Raw genomic sequence first — 7,079 nt, 5'->3', positions numbered from 1 at the left:
CAATCATGGCGGGCTTAAGAATAATGCACGTTTTGTTGCCGCGAGGAACAGATATACGGTGGTAGGAATATCGGGCACACGAACACTTTTCATCCTGTGATCAAGTTTGGGGGGCGTATTAAGGTTGCCAAAAATGGCTTCTATTGAGTGAAAGCCTGAATGATTAGGATGGGCTGAATGGTATTCATGAAGCAAAAGAGTGACGTTGCCGGACAAGCTTGCGCATGTAACTTTGGGAATGATAATTGTATCTGCTCTTCGGACAAGAAGTGGCCTTCACGTCATGAGACCATGATAACAAGGGTAACAAGAAAATTCCGAAAACACGGCAGCATAATCGCGCAGAAATGTTTCCATGACTGATAAGACTGAACTCCGAAATCGCTTTGTGGCACCCGGAAGTTGTTTAAATGATCTTGGACAGGTCAGACATACGAAAAATTTTAAGCAATGCGAGTTTTCAGCTTTTCGTGCAAAAATGCGGCCGTTTCGAGCCCAAACAAATTTCCACCCAACCTCGCGTTTTTGCGCCACCGCGCTTCCGAGGAGCCTTTTCAGCTGAGGACACAGATGCTCATTGACATATACGGTGTCAGAAGTGTCTAGACCAAGGTCAGTTCTCACAATGTTAGCTTTACGAGCCCTACATGCGCAATATACGTGTTTAGGCCCGCTAATTGCGTCTACTGTTGATAACCTTGCTGCTAACACGAAGAACAAACAATGCAAACATAAAAAACGTCGTTTGCCAGCTACAAAAAGCTTGTGCTTCGCGCACCGCTACCCGACAGCGCGTGCACCACCGGCTTCCGCCAGACCGCCGTGCCGGCGGCGCCATCTGTATGGATGGATGGAAGGTAAGAGTGTTCCCTTTGAAACGCGGTGATGGCGGTTGCCACCATGCTCATTTTTTTTCCCCCTTTATTTTTGTTTAACTGGGTTGTAAGTTGTTATTAAAACTCGCTATTTTCTTTAAATACATCTTCCTGCGCTTCTAACCTTATGTCACCTCTATGCTTTTGCGCCACCAGTCTTCCAATCGCATTTTGTTAATTTCCACCGCTGATTAATTTACATGAACATTGTTATCTCTAAACCGCAGGGCCTCAGGAAGAGTGCCTGCGCCTGCATCGACATCGGGATGGACCATCACATTTGAGCATGAGCTGTTCTACTTTTTCTACAGATTTACCACACACAGCCACATGTGTCATCTTCGTTAATTTTCTTTTTGTGGCTGCGCGTTTTACGACACCCAGACCTAGCTTCAAAGAGTAGTGCTCTGCCTCGTGAGTTATCATAAAACGCTTCCTTCCTGATTTCCCTTTTCCAGTATCAATACAGTTCAACACTATGCTTCTTTTCCATTGAATTTATTCAATTTTTACTTTCCGCGTTTTTAGCCTGTTGTTTAATGCTCTTTTTTTCTACGACCTCGTGCCTGGCATACTCAATGCTTCGCTTCCTAGTTCTTTTCTGCCATTGGGAGTCAACGCACTTTCCGTATAGATATTTAAATACCTTAGCTGCCCACCTGTTATCGTACAATTTCCTCAGGCGTTGTTCATATAGAATTTTACTCCGAGCTTCCCGGACTTCGAACGATGCCCAGCCCATGTCCCCCTGTATTGCCTCGGTTGTGGTTTTCCCATGGGCACCTAGTGCTAATCTTCCAACAGCTCTCTGATTTACTTCTAATCTCGACCGGACTTCTGCTCTTAAGCACATAACCACATTTTCGAAAGCAAGCACCGGCACCACAATTATTTTACCAAAATACCTCTCAGTACTTCATATTTGTTGTACACTCATAACGCCTTATGTTTCATTATCCCGGCATCTCCTCGCCCTTTTTTTATGAGACTGTTTGTGCTTTTCTGTGTATATCTGGCATTCGTTTACCCACACCCCGAGATATTTGTATTTGGCCAATCGGGGTATTTGATGGCACTATATTGCATTGTAATTTCTACCGCAACTAAGTCACGTGTGATGATTTTCAACGATACAACTGAGGAGAAGAACCTGTCTCATTAAAGTTCTCCTCAGTTCTATCGTTGAAAATCATCACACCCGACTTAGATGCGCTAGAATTGAAACCTAGAGTGTCTCCTTCATATGCACCGCAGTTAACCAGAGTTTGCATATCTCCCTAGCTATCTCCAAACAGTACAATACCGTCGGCATACATTAAACCCGGTAGTAGGTGCTCAATAACCATCCCGCCTTATCCATACCACAGATTATAACCGAGATTGCTTCCTTGTAGCCTTCTTTTCATATTGTAGCCTATTTCCGTATCTGAGGGACGACAGCAGCTCCACCGCCACTGTCATGACTGCCTGCTTCAATCCTCAGCATACGATGCTCTCAACTCCCCCCTCTAGCCACCATAACGGCCGCCGTCTCAGCGCGCTTGCGCATGCGCAGCAGACACTGCAACAGACGACGCCGCTACGCCCAGCGTTCTACTGGCGGCGCCGTCGGCCAAAGAAGTAGTCTTTGCGAAAACACGTGTTTTCCGGAACACTTTTATTGTGGAGCTTTGGATAGCGACGGCCTCTCCTGAGTTTTCCTTCCTCCATGGTTGTTGGGGAAAGGAAACAGCGCAATATCTGTCTCACATCTCGGCGGACACCTGAACCGCGCTTTAGGGAAGGAATAAAGAGGGGATGGAGAGAAGAAAGGAAGAAAGAGGTTCCGTAGTGAAGGGCTCCGGATAAATTTCGACCGTCTGGGGATCTTTAACGCGCACTGACATCACACAGCGCACGGGGGCCTTTGCGTTTCGCCTCCATCGAAACGCGGCCGCCGCGGTCGGGTTCGAACGCGGATACTCTGGATCAGTAGCCGAGCGCCATAACAACAGAGCCACCGCGGCGGGTTCATGGAAAATTGGAAATTGGTTTTTGGGGAAACTAAATGACGCAGTTTCTGTCTCACATCTTGGTGGACACCTGAGCCGCGCTGAAAGGTACGGTATAAAGGAGGGACTGAGAGACGAAAGGAAGACAGAGGTGCTGTAACAGAGGGTTACGGAAAAAAAACTGTGGATCCAATGTACGCTGTGAAGGTGGTTGGAGAGCGAAGCTATGCTGTTTTCATTCAATTTTTATCCTGGCGTTTTTGCTTAAGACAACGACACGAAAACGCCACCGCAATCTTTACCGGGAAACACACGCGGGGAGAAGGTATATGCTTCGCATTGCTTGCTGGTGCCGTTATCATACATTATGCGTTTTTCACTTCACACCCCTATCGGAAAAACCAGCATGATTTATGCTGGCATTCATAATGGACATGGTCGCGATAATACCGGGCATGCCGGGAAGAAAGACGTCCATACTGGAACGTGGTGGCAATGCCAGACATTTGTTGGGAAGCTAACTGGGCATGTCGGACACGATGGTGGCCATGTGAACGCATTTGATGCTGGGAGCATAAAATGTTGGGAGGTTAGGTGGGCACAGAACAAACGATACTGGGCATGCGGGAACCCATAGCGTTGATGTGTCGTGTTAAATTCCGACTGGCAGGTAAGCCGGCACACACCGAGGCAGGGCAGCTAGCGATCGTGTAATTGGCAGCGCCATCAAATCTGAACCTGCTGTGCTCGAGCTGGATATCTGCATCGCACGCGCGAGTTGACTGCATTCGAGGAATTGCGGGCTTTATACTACCACTTCGACGCTGACTTCTACACTCTCTATTTGCGGCTTACGAAAACATAATTTCGAACGACGGCTCGTCTCTATAACGTAGAGACTGCAGCTAAGAAACTGTGGAATGCACTAAACATCCCAATAGATGCATCGCAGACCCCTCCCCCCAGAAAAAAAGAGACAGAGAAGACGGCGACAGCCGCAGGGCAAACGAAATAGTAGACAGAATTCGTACCGCGTGAATGCGCGTTGCGGATCTATCAAGACACTGTTTCTTCAAGCATTAATTCTGAACCGCCATCCAAGTATAAAAATATCGTTGCATCGTTATCTTTTCCTCGCGATATTAGTAGCTGCTGGCATTTTGCGCCCTCGAAAGCGGTATATTACCAGCAAAAGTTTGCGTGTAAAATTTCCTTGTGCCCGTCGTGAAGAAATACCAGTTGTTTCGCAAAACACCGAAACTGAAACTCTGCATCGCGTTTTTGCCCGGCAGGGAGCCAGGCCAGCCAGAGGGCTTCGTCACCTCCGTCACTTTACCGTCGACGTTATTTTCAAGTCTATTATGGCGTGCGCCGCTATTTGCGCCGGTGTAACGAGGACGGGTTTTCAGTGTTTTGTGCAGTACCGTCCTGCATTGTAGTGTGGCTCGTGCACGTATGTAACCACATAAGAGTGTAGGTTCCCGTACCGCTGTAAACGCGCCGTACATGGCAAACAGGGTCAGTGGCAGCCGACGAAGCTTCTTCCAATCAGTGTCCCCTTTGTTCTAGGTCGTCGCAAAGAACTCGGTGCACAGTCTCAGTTTTGAAATCGCAGTGCATGGACGTTGTTAATGTGCTTCTTATGTGATAGAATGTGCTCATTGTGTAGCAGGTCTTGTGCCGATGTCTGCGCCAATGGTTCGGTGCCGTTGACTTCGTCACGAACGGAGTTTTCAAGGTAAGAATATTCTCTCTAGACTCGGATGCAGATTTCTGTGAAGTTTCCTCTGAAGGAGTGACTATGCAGCGGAAGCTACGAACTCTCAACGCCGGCTCACAAGCTTGCGTCGTTGGTTCGTGAGCGCGTGCGTGCAGCGCGCTTGTGAGAGCCGGCGTTTCGCGCTCGTATTTTCTGCTTCGCAGCCACAGAAAGCTGTCGCCGATTATGATATATGCCGCATGCCTGTTACGAATCCGTTGAACAGAAACTTTTGTGCGCCTATTTGACACAATGTAAAATATCTCAGTTAGTGCAAAAGCAAGCGGCAACGAGAGTACTTGCAGGCCAGCTTTCAAATGCTGCGATTGTGCAACTCGGGGAGTTATTCGCTTGCAACCCTTATCATTAGCTAAAAAGATGCATTATAATTCGGAGCATGTCCATTCACTTCTCCTGTGTGGTTCTTTTCACAAAAGGAATGCCATAATATACAGGAATGGGCTTCTCTTTACAGGCTTTTAGTATGTGGAGAAGCTTCAGCGTAAGTCTGTCTACCATTTGCTAATCACGGTTAAAAATTGAACACTCATTTGTCAAGCTTTTTGTGTTTCTGCGTCTTTTTGCTCCTGTAAATTTTCATCATGATTGGAATATAAAGGGTGTCACGTCTGTTGCGTGTTACAATGCGTAATTAATGCTTGCTGAATACTTTCACTCATGCTCGCATTTTGTGTGTGCTGCCTTTATTTTTCTGGGGTTTACTAGGTGCTTTAACAGGTTTTGGCAGTTGTCATGATAACAGAAGTACTTGTGTTGACAGACTGCAATTTTAGGGGAGCTGATTGCGTTAACTATCCTAGTTTTCTGTATTTCTCTATTCATAACTGAGGGAAATCAATGTTGTGACACATTCTTTCATTTCTTATATCACTATGCTCTCTAATAACGAGTGTTCGCAGGTGGATCGTGGCTCGTCGCATGCGGCTCGTCTGCATCCACTTTGGAGCCTACAGCACGGGTCTTGCCTACTCGTAAAAGTAAACTTTGTGAGTTGTATGGAATGAAAAGGATCGCGTGAATTCCGACAAAGTGTTATCTTATGGCTTGTATCAGGACAGCATTTAAATAAGCTTTTGGATTTCAGTACACATTGGATAATCATGCTGGTTTAAACGAATTGCATTTCAGCCATTACAGTATGTGAAAAATGTTGAACTTTTTGTAGGATTTGGGGATTTGCGTTCCTTTTGCTTCAAGTGCCGGCAAACGATTATGATACATTACATAACATAATTTACATGCTCATTAGTACCTAACAATAAAACAAACCACTCAGAATGTTTTTCTCTTTGGTAATGGTCCCCCTGGTGTTCTGTGTGTATTTACAAGCATGGGTATTTACTTGTTTATTTATATATTCATACTCATAGGCCCCATTACAGGGTATTATTACATGAGGGGTAGACATGAAGTACATCAATAAGGGTTACAGTTGTTCAGTTTGATGTGGCCCGCAGTGGTGGGAAAAGAAATTTGGAAAAATTGTTGACAGTTTCAACCTTTTCCATCAGTAAACTGCCTCAAAGCAATCTTCAAATATATCGCAAGTGTTCTATAGGTAGATAAAACATAGGCATCGCATTTTAGGTCTTTTTAAAAGAAACGAAGTCATTGGTGCAAATGTGTTCACCATTCTTTTACAAAACGTGTGATCAAAACGGCTTGAAAATGATGTCATTGGATTTTCAGAACCATTCTGAATGCACTTTTACCATTTGTATGCATATCAGGCCAAGCTGGTGTCAAGGGGACCCCTTCGCTCTTTCCTGCGGCCTTTACAATCACCGCAGAAGCAATGGGAGTTTTTCTCCAGAAGTTACTTCGTCTGCTGTTGCTAGAGGCGTGAAGACCCGACCGCTTGCTCCCTTCCTGCATCTGCGGTAGTGGGTGGCATTCACCTGGTTCGTGCTGTCTGCCACTGGTTCATGGTGAGTGCAACACCGAAATTAAAAAAAACAGAATGCTGAGCCTGCACGTCTTCAGTGCAGCCCACATGCGCACAGATTCATCACAAAATGTGCTCTGTGAAAATATTTAAAAGCAGGAATCACTCATTCCTCATCCAGAAGGAAGTACTCTGATGATTGATTTTCTTGCACGTCTCATGGTCCATGATTAAATGATGCTTAATGCTAAGGGGAAGAAAAGGAAAACTCCGATAGTGAGTTTTGAAGCTCACCTCATGAAAATGTACCATCGGGGGCAAACGTGTACGCAACGTGCGAGTGGTAAATCCTATACTGCCATTACTGGCTGCTGGCTTGAGACGATACTTGTAGAGCGTAGTCAGACTCACATACACTAACATTTGACTGTCAAATAAATATTGTGGGGCAAAGTATATAATACTTCATTATGCTGATATCACTTTTCACGTGTCCTGAATTATTTTACCCCCATATACCTCACAACTTCCCTAAACGAGAGACCTGT

General features: G+C 45.6%; 1 long non-coding RNA gene across 1 annotated transcript; it reads left to right on the top strand.

Moving 5' to 3' along the window:
- The first annotated feature begins 4,382 nt into the window (after nucleotides 1-4,382).
- Nucleotides 4,383-6,568, top strand: LOC144103945 (uncharacterized). Its single transcript, XR_013308386.1, has 3 exons — nucleotides 4,383-4,604; nucleotides 5,546-5,632; nucleotides 6,377-6,568. It is a non-coding gene; the product is annotated as an uncharacterized LOC144103945 (long non-coding RNA).
- Nucleotides 6,569-7,079: the final 511 nt, after the last annotated feature.

The sequence above is a fragment of the Amblyomma americanum genome, chromosome 1 (assembly GCF_052857255.1).
Source record: "Amblyomma americanum isolate KBUSLIRL-KWMA chromosome 1, ASM5285725v1, whole genome shotgun sequence".
In the NCBI taxonomy this organism is placed as follows: Eukaryota; Metazoa; Arthropoda; class Arachnida; order Ixodida; family Ixodidae; genus Amblyomma; species Amblyomma americanum.
The sequence above is the reverse complement of the archived record's forward strand: the minus strand, read 5'-3'. Positions and strand labels throughout refer to the sequence as shown.